We start from the raw sequence: 15,434 nt of genomic DNA, 5'->3' as shown, positions 1-15,434 counted from the left end.
CCATCAATTTTTCCTCTGGCATTGTGCCTTTTCAGGTCATAAGGTGGGGACGTCTCTACAAGTTCAGGCCAAAGGTTTCCCTTTGCTATCCCCAACGCCCCGAGGCTTCTTTAGGGAATTACATGTGGACAGTTGTGCATCAAGACAGCTACAGACCAGCTGTTGTACATACTGGCATTCCCTGGCTATTGTTGCTGGGGATGATGGGATATCCAGTCAACACCATTGAGTTGAGGAAACCTGGTGTGTGCCTGTGCAAGAGTGAAAGAATAAATAAACGAGAAGTCTGTGATCTGGCCAGGGTTTGTTGACTCTCCTTGAACATGCCCCATCCCCTTATCCTACCTCATGAGCATAAAAAGAAAGGAGTGAAAGAAACGTGTTCTTGACATTTTTACATCTTAGGGTCATTCGGCAGTTGAGCAAAGAGAAGTGCAGTAGTCCAGATGATCAGGCCCTGAACCCGCTATTGAATAATCCAGCAAAACTGAGACCAGGGGCAGTAAGCACTACCAAGTCTCATGTCATGGGGTGGTGAATCCACTTCGGGTTTTAGTCCGAACTTCAAGGTAATAATCCAAGGTAGGCCTACATTGGGGATTAGGTTCAGACACCTTGAACAATTCAGACTAAACAGTTTGGATTAAAATCGCAAGTGGATTCCCTGCTCTCATGACCTTGGACTCACCGGAGGTCACTGGTCAGAAACGAAGGACAAAAGGGCCCCTCCCGCACCATCCACGGACACAAGCCAACTGGACTTCCAGCTGAAGTCCATTCCTCAAATGCTGGCAATGGCTCCATGTTCTCCACCACACCTGGGGGTCCCAAGCTCTTGGCAGGATCAAAGCACGATGTGTCCAGCACGCATAGCGCTGTCCTCTGACAGAAGGGCGACAGCCAGAACCTTCTGGAGGAACAGAGGAAAAGGCAGACATCCTGAGCCCTTCCAGTCTCTGCCATGAGCCAGTCACCTTAGTTTTCTGCCTGGTGGCAGGATCAGCCCTGGGTGAGGCCTTGACTGTGCTCCAGTGACACTAAAGTATATCAGGGTTGCAGCATTCCACCAGCGTGGATCTGTTCTCCGCCGAAGAAGCCTGAGCAGCAGCTGTAGCCGCCATCACTGCAGCTGCTGCCATGGCCTCCTCTTCGTCCAGGGCTATTTTTGATTGCACAAGGAATCCGGATAGAACTGCCTCCTGTTGTTGTTAGGAGGGGAGGAGGAAAGAGAGCCCAGCCTTCTCCTTCAGCTTACTCAGCAGACTGTGGTTGAACATCAGCGTCTGGCAAAAGCACGGGCTCCTCATTTCCATACAAAGCAGCCCATGCATGCTGATTCTTCCCCTGGCAAAGATGTGCGAGGCAGAGTGGAAGGCAAGCAGAACAAAACGGCCAGGCAAAGTTGGTGTGAGAGAGAGGCTGCAGGGTCCCACGGGAGGGCACAGAGTGTGATGCCAGGTCCTCACATCCGGAAGCGTGCCAGGGAGATCTGTACAGGGCACAGCACAAGAGAGAGAGAGAGAGAGCTGAGAAAACGCAGACGGAGTGTGTGCTGAAGTGCCCTTTGCCAAAATAAAAAAAATAAAGAAAAATAAAATCCCTCTGCCCTGGATAATGTTATCGCAGCATAAGTTGGGAGCCTGTTTTGGCACATCCAAGGGGTGATCTGCAGCCTATCTGGCACAGATCCAGCGGCCCTTTCCAAGTGCTACCCAAGGAGTCCAGGGAGATTCAAGAGCTGCAGGCTGGCACTGGTGTTTTCAAAGGCAGCATCACACCATCAAGGATAATGGAGGTGATGATGATGCACTGTGAGTCAGCTGATCCAGGTTTGCAGCAGACGTGGCAGTTGCATGATGAGAGGGAGGGAGGGAGAGAGGGGGGGAGAGAGAGATGATGCATGGAAGGTTGCTAAGATTGCAGAGAGGTGCCAAGAAGCACCCTGTGAGCCCCCTACCATGGACGAGAAGGCAGAGTGGTGAGGGGCAGTGGAAGAAGGAGCACCCAGCCTTCCACAGTTGTGGTGAAGGGACATCAAGCACACACCATGTCTCAGAGGGTGAGGGATCATGGCTGGCTCTTCGGGGGGGGGGGAATGAACTTTGATTCTGCACCAATAAGGAGGGAATTTCCAGGGGCTTTTGAGTCAGGCCAACATGGACTTGTCAGTTCTTTTCTCGTCCCTCTCTCTCTCTCTCTCTCTCTCTCTCTCTGTGTGTGTGTGTGTGTGTGTGTTTCTTCTTCTTCTTCTTCTTCTTCTTCTTCTTCTTCTACAAGATGAGCCTCAAGCGCTCTCAGAGGCAGGAGAGGGGTGGGAGGCTGCTTTTCCATTTGCCCATATGGTGCCATTTCGAAACTGAATTTTTACATCTCAGGTTCCATGTGTGTAAAATGGAAATACATCAGCCCAAAACCCATGTTCTGGAAGAGCATGGTTTGGAAAAGGAAAGGAGGCCACCTAAGGCCCAGAGCCAGTTGAAGTCTGTTCATTTGTTTTTGTTTTTCAACTTCTATACTATCTACCTCATAATGCCAGACAAGCACTCTGGGTGGTTTACAGTTTAATTATGCAGGCTACACATTCTGTCCCCACCTCACCCCCCACACATGCTAGGCACTTATTTTACCAATCTTGGAAGGATGTAAGGCTGAGTGAACCTTCAGCCGGCTACCTGAAGCCCATCAGGATCGAACTCAGAGCAGAGACTTTGACTAGAGTACTGCAATTTAACTACTGTGCCACAGGGCTCACTCTATATACTTCCATAGGTTATTACCCAATACGTTAATTGTGAACTCTGCCTCGGGAGAGTTGAATGCACCCTGAAAGGTGAATGCACCCCCAAACCTGAAGTTTCACCTCATTTTTCTATGTCACCAGATAGGGACAAATGAGTAGTAGCTTACCACTGGCTTGTTTAGAGTTCATAAACTGTAGAGAGCTAAATTACTAATTAATTTCTTTTGCTCAAGTGCATGCATGGTGGCCTTCACAGTCCTTTTCCTGCCCATATTATCTCACAAAAACCCTCTCAGGTCGGTCAGGCTGAGAGAGAGGGTGTGCCTATCTCTTCCGGCATGGTCCCTGCTGTGACACAGACAAGTGCCATCCCAAAACAAGGAAACAGAATACCTTTTCCCTTGAAAAAAAAATTAAATTCTTATCTGTATGTATGTATGTGGAAATATTTGATTAATCCATGAAAATTCATACCATCCTTCAATTGCAATTTCTTAAAATTCATTGATTGCTCTAGAAATACGTAATTTTAATTAATAGAAGCCAATGTTTCTTTAGAAAAAAATGTTATACACCTTCATCCTTTCCCAGCAATTAGATTAGGATACCACAAAATACAGATTTGAGCAGTTCAAAAAAGGGACAACTCTGTGTTTTTATGGCAAGGAATCTACAATCTCTTCAGACCACTGACAGAAGCGATTTGAAGATAAATCCATTCCACACATTGCTCTCAGCAAATTATGCCTGAAGGTACAAAAACTTACTCAGGAAAGAATAAATCCCCTTCACTCTTCCCTTGTTGAAGGATCCTCCAGTTTCTGGAACAGCCTTCTGGCAATCGCGCCTTGAAAAACTCCACAGAGCAGATAACTTCCGCTGGTTTCCGGTTTCTCTAGGGGAACCCATCTTTTTGTATTTCAAATTACCCCCTGAAGAATATACATCCTCTTTTATCTGGGCTCTGTTTATTTCTTGTGAGAGGGTCAGGCAAAGGTATTGAAGAAAACAAAGGAGACAAAGAAAAGGGAGAAATCGGTTCTGCCAAATCGTCCCCTCAGGAGAAGGCGGCAGCCACCGTTTGTCTCTTTTCCTTTGTCACAGCACACAAGTTCCAGAGTTTAACATATGGAGGTTACAGGAAAAGCAACAGTTTCAGGCCGTGGCAGCCATCCTGCTGCAGGTGCTTCACTGGCATCCAGGCTCATGCCATGGCCTCCTCGAACCCTCGCCTTGGTCACTAAGTGATTTTGACAGCTTCCGTTCCAGCGCTGGTGTTTGTAAGCTTAAAATAGCCACAGACAGGCCCCCTCTGTGCTTGGTGTTCTCTGCCATCTACCCCTTTGCCTTTAGGGACCGGGGTGAAGGGTGGGTCTCTCTTCAGGACTGCCAGATGTGCTTATTCTCAAAAATACTGGTTCCCAGAGTGACAGATTCATAATGAAAAATGTGGCCTTTCCATTCCAGAGCTAGTTGCAGAGAGAGAGAGAGAGAGATCATCCCCTTTTTCCTGAGAAGAATTCTCATCCAGAACAGAACAAATCTGTCCTATTCTGGCTCGGGAGTAAAGCAGCTTTGGATATCTGTGAATAAGCGGCTTGGAGAGGTACGGTCCACCACAAATATTTGAGTGGTGGACCGTACCTCTCCAAGCCGGTCATTCACATCAAGGGCACAATGTAATGGCATTAACTTAGAATAATAAGATGACTTGGGGGTCATTCAATAATTGCACTCCAAGCAAAAGGACATCCATTCTGTGCACAATTACATCTGCAAGGTGCCAGGCAGAAAGTCCAGCAAAGATCTGTGATGGTCATACAGGACTAGGTGGAAGCAACATTAAGAAGAATCTGTACTCTTGTTAAATAGCACTTGTTAAATAGCATGTTGCAGGCCGAATGGGAAAACAGTTTCTCTGTCTCGTTGCAAAAATAGCCAGCTAGCCCTATTAATTTCTTAGAACCAGAACAACAAATGTTTGATGCTGGGCTGATCAGCTTCCAGAGATCTATAGCCATACACACTCCCTAGGCCTTAGAGGACTCCACACACCACCCTTCACCACCCAAAATACTGGTCTTTAAACATTATTTGGTGCAAATGCCCCCTTGCGCCCTCTGGTGGCCCTTAAAAAAAGGAAGCACGTGAGGGGCTGTGGCTCACCCGACACATGGCAAAATCAGCTTCAGGTATTTAAAGGACATAGGGTAGGGTTAGTGGAACAAGTCTTCAGCTTCCTAGAAGGAATGAGTTCCTCTCACTCTCTCACCTAAAACAAACAGACAGACAAACAAACACACAAGGTAGGAAATCAGCTGCTTGAATGCAGAAATGTCTTTCCTTTTCCCTGATGAAAGATGTCATCCATCTTCCTCTGTGTCACCAAGCTGTGCCTCCCATTTTTCCATCTCCCACCTGGCACTTCATCTCCACTTCAAAGAGCCACTTGCTTGTCGATACAAAGACCCAGTACAGTACCTGTGTTGAGCAGAGCCTTTCCTGCAGTGAATGGAGGGGGGGGGCTGGCTAATTAGGGCTCTCCATCAGTATTAAGGCGGGTCTGTGCTACCCAGGGGCAAGTGGTCCTCTAGCACGGCTGCCAGTGACAGAAGAGAGAGCTGATAAAGGAGGGATAGGATGGAGCTCGGCCAAGAAGAAAAAACCCATGGTTTTGTTTCCATTTTGAGATTTATCGCCTCACTATTCTGCCACTAGAAGTTACTCCCCCATGTACAAGGAGAGAACACCTTTCAGGTTGTACGTGGATCATTCCTAACAATTTTCCCAAAGCACTTCTGATGGGAGTAAAGCAATGGCGGAAATTACAGTGCCACAGTCCAATCTACCCCAGGTGGCAGTCGCCCTGCCTGTGCCAGCGTGACTAACATGACGTTCGGATGGGCATGTGTTCTCCTCTCACTCTGGTTTGTCTTGAGACCCCAGCTGAACTGGTAACTTGGGGTATCTCCTACTTTCTGTCCCATGTCTGATGTGCTGGGAAGCTGTCCCTCAAGAAACCCACCAGCACCAGACCTACTGAAACGACTAAAAGCGTGGCAATGGTTTAAGTGGAGTTTTCAGCACAGGACTCCTCAGGAGGCTGCACTCTGCAGGAATCAGTGGGGTACAGGATTTTTCACCTCAGACCCTGCCATGTTTTAGATGGCACCTTTCTCTCTCAAAAAAAAGTCATTGACAACAGAGATGGGCCAAAAGAGCTATCCAAGGGCTAGCTCTGTGCAGCTGTCTGGGTTGATGAATTATTGATTGTGGCTAATGACTGGATAATTGAGGCAGAGCAAAGAGCAGCAGGTATCAATTATACATGGGGCAGTGGGCAGCTGGGATTGAGAGAGAGGGAGAGAGAGATGCATAGCGAGTGGAGGGCTTTGGATGGCAGCACCATCTTATCAGCTTCAAGGAACCAAACAGTCACCTCACTCAACCTCTTGCTGTGAGATAAGACTGATCAGAGCCCTTGCCTTTCCCCAGTTTGTGTTACACAGACTAGGCCCACGCAGAAAGCAGGGACCGAAGATGTCTGGGCAAAGAGGGTGCATCCCATCTTTTTTGGGGGAAATCCACCTCACCTCTTCAGCCACACAGCTCTTAACATCTTCAAGAGAGGGGCTGGATTCGCCCTCCTTTAACTGGAATTCCTTGCTCTGCTTCCCAGTTCCACGTGAAAGGGAAGAACAGAGACAAAAAGAGAATCCACTGCCCAGGTTCTCCAAAGGTGAGCTCCTCCAGCACAATCTCCACATCCTAAGGTTCAGTTCTAAGACTCAGCATAAGCTCTTTCTTTCACTCAAACTAAGCAAGAGGGCTAAGATGTGCTCAGAGAAGTTTGGCCCCATTGTACAAGCCATCCACAGGATGGCGTTTGGAGTACTGAGCAACAAAATGAAAACATCCAGCCGTCGAGGCCAAAGACAGAGGCTGGCGAGACTCTGCTCCGGGCCGACAGACATTCATTAAATGAGGACATGCTGGGTTTAGTCGCTCAGCCAAATATCGGACTATCCAGTCTTACCCTCTTGTCAACAAGGCTATCATGGAGGACTTTAAAACACTTTGCTGAAATCAAGGTATACTGTGCCCTCAACATTCCCACGATCAATCCATTAGTCTACTAAACTGGGTGGGGCAGGGCTTTTGGTGAGCCTGTGAGGTCCTTGAGGATACCAAAACATTCTTCTCTAGATGTTCACAAGCCTACTCTTTAAAGCAAGTGCTCAGCTAAAGAAAAACAGAGTTCTAACTACCTCAAAGCAGCCTCCCCATGGGCTCATGGCAGTGGCCCATTCAGTAGGTCTGAAACTGAAGGGCACATGACGTTTCCTCAGGAAAGGGTGCAACTCGGGGGTGACGGGGGGGCACAGCCATCCCCTGAACATCTAAGTCAGGGCTCAATCCAGGAGCACCCTCAGGCTGCAAACCTGTTTCTTAAGTGGCACCGCAATGCCAGTCCCAGACAAACCCAAGTGGTACACCCAGTCCCAGACCAGCTTTTCCATTGCTGTTGGGGAAAACACAGCTCTGTCATCCTGTAGTTTCCCAGCGTTTGTAAAGGGCTCTCTCTACCCCCGCCCTGCCATTTGTAAAACCTCTCAAAAACCCTAATTACATACTAGCAGGAAGAACTTTGAGGTAAATTTAAGGTGATACCATCCTCACCAGCATGTGAGCCGCCACCACCCCCTTCCCACCCCCAAGAACTTCAGCTGACATGAATTTGGCCCTGAGGGTTGAAGGAGCTCCTCGCCATGACCTTTGCCTTAGAAAGCCGCTCTCCCTTGGGGGGGGGAGGGCTAGGCTCAGGAGGCGGCAGGGGCCTGCTTCACCCAGTGTGTCTAGGCCTAGCAGTCACAGCCCGTCAGTTCTCACCCTCTCTGTGGCACAAAACCAGGGACACTTTCTCTCAGGTCTTTGGCTGCCTATCACCGTCCTGCTCAGTAGTCAGCAAGCTGCCTGGCTAGAAAACGGAAGGGGACCACATGCCCTTCATTTGTCCACTATCCTGTTTCAACACACTTGTTCAAAACATCTCACTGGTCCCTGCAAAGGAAATGACCATTGTGATTTATTCAGACTCACCCACCCACTGCCTCTAATCTCTGAAGCTGCAGCGTTGGGAGTAAATTCGATCAAGGGCATGTTTTATAAATGAGGAGAGGCTCCTGACCGGACAGCAGCACTGGGAACGTAAAAGCATCTTTATCCTATGGGGCCCCGGCAGATCAGACCTTGCATCCTTGGCCAGAGCCCCAACCCTGTTTCAGACCTACCCATGCTCCTGTTCCTCACACCTCTGGCTTCGTGCACCAGAAGTCAATTTGGCCCACCAAGAAAGCATCCTGGTGTAAAGATGAATAACCAGAAGGAGGGATGGCAGGGACCCATTTGCACCAACTGGACAGAAAGCTTAGCAGGCACACAGGTTATGGGTTCCCTGCCTCCTTCAGTTGAGTGAAACACCCTGTAAACCTCTTTAAATTATAACGCCTATTTTGCATCAAGGCATATGAATATATGAGTAGCACAGGGCAGGTGAAAGCAAAATTACAGGTGGCAGTCCCGGCCCTGGAGAGACCCTCAGGCAGGCTCCTCAGCTTCATTGCTGAGGCCCAGATTCCCCGCTCAGAGGCCACTGTGGAGAGGCAACGACCATGAGGTCATTCATTACGAGCCAGAGGAGCAGATGCCTCCACCTTCCGGCCTGCTCTGTTTCCCAACTCAGCCTCTTGAAAGCACTGAGCAAATCGGAAGGTGGGGAGCAGAAACATCCGCTGGGAGGTGGAAATCATCTCCCATTTTCTCATCCTCTGATCCAATTTCCTCCCAGAAGAGGCAGCGTCTGGTATTCACTAATGGCTCAATCCGTCTTAATTAGCCAAAGGGAGGAAAACCAGCTGGGGAGGGGAGAGTGCCCTTCGCTGGCCTTCATGAAAGTGGAGAGAGGAGGAAGAGGAGGAGGAGGAGGAGGAGTTCCTTGCCCAGGGTGGCCGGCAGGAATGTTTGCCTCTTGTGCAGGAAGGGACAAGCAAGGCCAATGCTTCACGAGACCCCCACCTGCAGTTCATTCTTCTCCTTGACCAAAGTGCCCACACTAGGCAGCCACGAGGATGACTTGGGAGTCCAGATCAGAAGCTCTGAGATGGGTGAAAATGCAGCTCAGCTTGATCAAAGCTGCTAGAAAAGAGCCAGCATGGTCGTACTGGTGAGATTGGGATTTGGGGGACCCAGGTTCGATTCCCCATTAAACTGACTTTGAACAATCCTTCTCTCCGTGCCTGACTCCATCTCACAGAGTTGTTACAAGGGTAAAACAAGGGACGGCTTTGTATGCCACCTTGAAGTCAGTGGAAGAGAGGACAGATATAAATGTAACAGGTCAATAAATTAAAAGAATGAGCTGATGAGGGTACGGGAAGAACATAAGGGAAGACCCAGTGGACCAGGACATACGTAAAACACACTAGTGATTTATGAGATTCTTCTGGGGGTCCCAAAGGCAAAGGATGAAGACAGGGGTCCCTTCCCACTGTTTGCTCCTGCCAGCTAGTATTCGAAGGTTCACTGCCCCTGAACTCTCTGGTACTGCCTTGCTATTCATTGGGCAATACTCTTGAGGAGGTCTATGCTCAAAGGATTTGTCTCCTTTAAAACAGTGGCCATGCTGGTTGGAGGAATTCCTGGAGTTGGACCAAAAATGTAGTTTTTCCTAGTTCTGCTTTTAGAGCTGTCTTAGTCAATTGTCATCACATCTTGTGGCAGTGAATTCTGATCCACACATTATGTGCTGTGTGACTCAACGTTTCCCTTGACTGCCATCAATTTACTGACCATTTCCTTCCTTCCTTCCTTCCTTCCTTCCTTCCTTCCTTCCATCCATCCATCCATCCATCCATCCATCCATCCATCCATCCATCCATCCATCCATCCATCCATCTCTATATATGCAATATTTAAAGTTGAAACCAGTAAGTGTACAAATATTAAAAAAGGATCAAACAAATACCACACTAAAGAAAGTAAACAAGAGCAACACTAAAGCACATTCAAGGCAGTAAGGCACAACCATCCATTTAAGAATCCCACTCAGGCAGCCAGTCACTCAGGAAAAGCTTGCCTGAAGAGAAAAGTCTTTGCCTACTTGCGGAAGGACAGCGAAGATGGAGCCAGCCTGGCTTCTGGTAGGGAAGAGCCCCAAAGTCCAGGAGCAGCAACAGAGATAGCGTGGGCCCAAGCCATTTAAGACATTATTTTTATATATTTATTTGATTTCTATACCTCCCATTTAGAACGTGTCTATTCTGGGCAGTTTACATATAAGATAAAAATAAAGGTAAAAGCCAAGTTAATCACAGAGTCCAAGAAGGGGGAAGGAAGGAAGAAAGGAAGAGGCTAGGTAATAGCTGTAGGGAAGGCCTGTATATATAACTATGTCTTCAGGTTAGTCTTGAAGGCCCACAGCGAGGAAGCCAGGCAGATCTGTACAGGTAGGTTGTTCCATAGGCGAGGGGCTGCTGCTGAGAAGGCCCAATTTTTAGGTTTTTTTATAGGGTAGAAGCATCACTTTGAATTGTGTCTGGAAACAGTAACCAGTGGAACTGCTGCAACAGGAGGTTTATATGATGCATTCAATTGTTTTAGCATATTAATATTGTGGGATTTTTTAAAACTGGCATATGCGAGATGACCCTTAAATATCCCCTTCCCTTTCATAACACTCCTACAAACACTAGATCTTTTTGTGGGCTTATAATGATTTTACCTTCATTACTGACCAAATAGTAAGATAAACCAGTAGTTTTTGGCAGAGCATGAAAAAGTCATTTATTTGGTGGGAACCCTGCTGGAAAGCCATGTATGCCATAATTATTGTGCAACCACTTCCCCCTCACTAGATTGTGCTGTCCTTCTCCTGACCAGCTTCACAATCAGCTGTGCAGCTGGCAACCCATTAAGAAGGTGTGTGTGTGTGTGAGAGAGAGAGAGACCAACTGTGTGAACACTGTTGTGCATCTAGTTTTCCCCAACAGGATTCTGTGATGGGGTTTGGGGGAGGGTCTGGAGGGTCCAGCCTTCCCAAACTCTGGGTTGTAATTGCAGCATAAGGCTCCTCACATCTACGTTGGCTTGGGCATGTTGTGAGAATGGCTGATGGTTGTATTCCAAAAGAGTTCCTGTATGGAGAATTAGTGCAGGGAAGTACCCCAGAGGGAGACCACAACTGCGATACAAGGATATCTGCAAGCAGGATCTGAAGGCCTTAGGAATGGACCTCAACAGATGGAAAACCTTGACATCTGAGTGTTCAGCCTGGAGGCAGGCGGTGCATCATGGCCTCTTCCATTTTGAAGAGACCCTTATCCAGCAGGCCAAGGGAAAGAGGCAGTCCCAAAACCAGCAAATTCAGGGAGCTGGACAGGGGACATATTGTATTTGTCTTCAGTGTGGAAGGGATTGTCACTCTCGAATTGGCCTTCTCAGCCACACTAGACACTGTTCCAAGACCTCTATACAGAGCACGTTACCATAGTCTCTCAAGACTGAAGGATGCCTTTTTAAAATTGCAGCATAAGGCTCCTCACATCCCCATAACCTCAACAATGCTGCAGTGAGTGTCAGATGCTCCCATACTAAAAGTCCCATCCACACTTTCAAAAAAAAAAAAAAACAAGAGGCCCCAGATTTGGTACATTCTGTGCAACAGAAAAGAGTATGTTTAAAGGGGCTCTTAACCATAGAACCCTCTCATCAGCTTTGACTACCACTCAGTAAATTTGGTCTTCTAGAACCCCTCTCATCCTTCCTATCATCTGGCTGGACAATGAAACTCTATTGCAGAGTCTGGTGTTTCTAGGCAGTGTAGGTGTCTGCTGAAACCACTAAGAGCAACACTTTCCTATAGGGAGAGAAAGCTAAAAATATGTGGGTCCCTTCCTTTGTGTCTCACTTCATCATCACTGGCAAAGCTTTATTAGGACCACAAGAATTAACACTAGAGCCACTGTGCTTAGAATCGCGTATTGCAGTGGATGCTAGGATGATGGACTAAAGTGGTCCTTAAAGGAGGAAAATCAATTGCACCACCTGCTGAAAATAAAATGTGTTTGTACGTGTATGTATATAGGTAGGCGTTAATAGCTTTGTAAGAGTAAGCAGCTGCTAAAAAGCTTTTTATCCAGGGTGATGTAGTGGATAGAATGACAGACTAAGCTCAGGAAACCAGGGTTCAAATCTACACTCACCAGGGATGGTGCAGTAGCATTGGTAAAAATATTGTTTATGCATCTCACGTACCTTGAAAGGTAATTAAGGTTACTATAAGTCAGTTCTGACTTAACGGCACATTGTCTGCGCACAGCTTTGTTACTACAAGGCACCATACCAGCCCTTTCAAATGCAGCAAATGCTTCCTACTCATCACTCATATCTTCCTAGAATTTGTGGCCATCCTAGATTTTGTTGCGCTGTACCCTCCCATTAGCCACTACACTCGCATGCTGAATAGAAATTGCAGTTTAAGGGAACCACAAGGCTCCCATCCCAGTTTAGAGAAATGATGCATTTTCCATTATAGAATAAACGGTTCTGTATTTTGAAGGAGAAAGGCAAACCCTTCCCTTTGGAAAGTGTGAGGCTGGGCATTGCAGGAGTGCACAGCCCAGTGACTGAAGCCAAAAATCTCCCCAGGTACCCCATGGGTGTAGGCCTGACTGCCTCTAGGCCTCACAGGGCCCACACTCCTTCACTGCACAACCTTGGGGTTTTCACATGGGTGGCAAAATACCAGACCCTGGCTTGTTTGTGAGCATGAATCGGAGCCGCTAAACCCGTGGAAAAAGGGGGGAAATGGCCTTTTGTGCTAACTGCTGACTGTCACGAAGAGTCTGCAGCTCAATAGGGAGGGAAGAGAATCCAGGCTGTGGCCAAAGGAGAGCAGCTTTTGAGGTGCCCTTGGCGCTAAGAGCAGCAGTTCCCTGAGTCTGCATTATTCATGCAGCCTTGTCCGGTAGTGAATTATTTATTCAGCACTATTTGTAGGGAGTGGTGAGAGGCACTAAGGTGCTTTCAAATTGTGTGCATGTTGGATGGGGGGAGAGATATGGATTATTAACCCCTTCCCTGCAGGAAAATACTCCACCAGATGCTGGAAGGACCATGATGCTCTTTATTTTGGAGTCTGATGGCACAGAGGATTAAGAAAGAGGCACAGTACTGCCCAGCTTGTTTTTTGTCATATGGAAGCCATGTGGGGAATCCTTTTGACTCAAGAATGGGCTAAAAGTATGACAGATTATTAAGAGAGGGAGATGACTCATGTCCTCTCATGGACACATTTGCAGCATTGGAAGAGTAACACCTAGCAGTTCATCTCCACAACCAACCGCGTAAAAGTGGAGGGCAAAGGAGCACAGTTATTATCAGCTTACCCAGCGAACAAGTTATGCGCACAATGCTAAGCAGCAAGCAGTGCAGCAGGGCCTATGTATCACTGAAGCAGAATTAAGCGCTATGACTCAGGGCTTCCAAAGTTGTGAATCTTGCTCCTTTGGAAGTGATATGAGGTCTGCCTGGCCATGAAGCGGAGAAAAGCCAGTATAGCTCAGCGGGCACAAACCCTAAGCCACAATTCAGGCCTGAAGTCAGACTGGTGGGTATGTCTGGCCTACCATCCATTGTGAGCCACTACTTAAATATATTGCCATAAAATATTTAGAGAAAAAAGGGTGGACTAAAAGCACACAACTGCAAAGTAATACCTATATAAAGCTGCAGACGGTTTAAAAAGTATTATAACAATAGAACAAAATCGGTGCAACATTTTACAAAAAGTATCACATTCACATGTGCTTTATCCACACTGTTATTACATAGCACACAAAATCCAAACAGTGTGCAGCAAATAAACATCAACAGAACCTTTGGATGCAATTCTGTTTTGGGTTAAGCAGTTTAAATATTGCTGGGTGAATATTTGCAGCTTTCCCAAATTGTGGCAAATGGAAATTATTCTCCTGTGACATTGTTTTGAAGGTGTCTTAGCTATTATAATACTGCCTGTGTTGCGTGCATCCTTACATATGGTATTGCAATTGTGTACTTACAATAAATCTTTTTTTCTCTTCACAAAATGATTAGAACACTTCCTAAAAATGCTTTATAATTGAAATATCATTCAGGGACAAACTTCTGTTCCTTCACTCCCACTTGCGAACAGGTTCAGGACTGTAAATCATTCAAGACAGTGCAGTGTCATGGTGACCCAGGCCAGCCTAGACAAAAGCTGAAGAAAAGATATAAAAGGGCTTTGAAGGACAGCATGTTCTTCCACTGCCAAACTAGCTGTCCTGTCCTGTTTAAAGTTACCAACATCTACAGAGCTACTACAAGTCTTTTGCAGATACATAGAATTCAGTGGGACATCGTTATTTGCTCTGACTCTCAATTTCTAACTCTTACCCTTTTAGAGGTGCACGATACAGATACTGTTAAGTATCTTCCTGTCAATATCTAGCTGGCCATTGGAGGAATGGAAAACTGGATGGACTAGGAAGGCTTTGGGCCTGAGTCGAGGGCACAGCTTTTCTAGTCTAGAAGTTGCTGTGGTGCCACCACCCGGCCACAGATGTGAATTACAAAAGGAAACTACTGGCTGCTAAAAGAGGCTTAATGCTTCCTTGCCAGGAGACTGCAGCAACAGAGACACAACTCAACAGAAGAGAAGCACTCAGTTTGGCTATGACAGTGTTCTCTTGGTAGAACCTGCAAGCAATGGAGAATATGATGCAGGTTAAGAATGGTGCTAGATCTAGAACATGAACAGTGAACCTTTTATTTTCCTGAGGCCCATTCTTTTCTCTCTTTCTCTCCCTGCCTAGATCCAGCAGATTGCTGGAAAAAAGCTTAAATGTTCCTTTCCTTAAATGCATTGTTTCTGGGAGGCTTCTGAAACCATGCTGAGGATATCTTACGCAGAGGAAACCTGATGGGCAGAGGGCCAAAAAGATGTCGCTATGCATAAAGAAACACTCCCCAAAGGAAATTGTACCACCCTCATAAATATAATGGTGTCAGGATAACAGGTTCTGCCAGCTGTGGCCAAGAACAATCGCAGATAAATGGGATAATACATAAGCAGGTAAATTAAGGAAGTTCCACACATCTTCTGCTTTATCGTATTTAGTCTGCATCCAAAATACAGAACGTTCATAAAGCCTGACGGAGGAAGAGAGGGGAACAATGAGCAATGCTGTTGATACAATCAGGATCAGAAAATGCTAACTGTAAAGAATAAAGGGGGTAGATGTGCCCTGTAACCAACAAGAGCCTTCTCAACCCTCCTACATTTTCTAAACCTTTGTCATACAGACTATCCCTTGGCCTTGCCTTTTCAAACAAAGCTGCAAATGCATGAAACATGCATGCATGTTTAACCCAAGACTAGACAGAATCTTGGGTTAAAATCCAAATGTGTGGATTCACAGAGGACCACTCAAAGAACTGTGGTTACAAGTAAGTAATCTCTCTTTCTTCTTCATGGCCTCTGTGAATGCACACAAATGGGTTTAGACTGCACCTGCACAGGACTCCTTGGAATATTCTAGAGCTTAAAATCATGTGATTAGTAGGACGCTGCCCCATGGCATGCATGCTCCGCCCGCCCATAATACCTCAGTTC

Source organism: Pogona vitticeps, chromosome 2 (genome assembly GCF_051106095.1).
Source record: "Pogona vitticeps strain Pit_001003342236 chromosome 2, PviZW2.1, whole genome shotgun sequence".
Taxonomy (NCBI): domain Eukaryota; kingdom Metazoa; phylum Chordata; class Lepidosauria; order Squamata; family Agamidae; genus Pogona; species Pogona vitticeps.
This window is presented reverse-complemented; position numbering follows the sequence as displayed.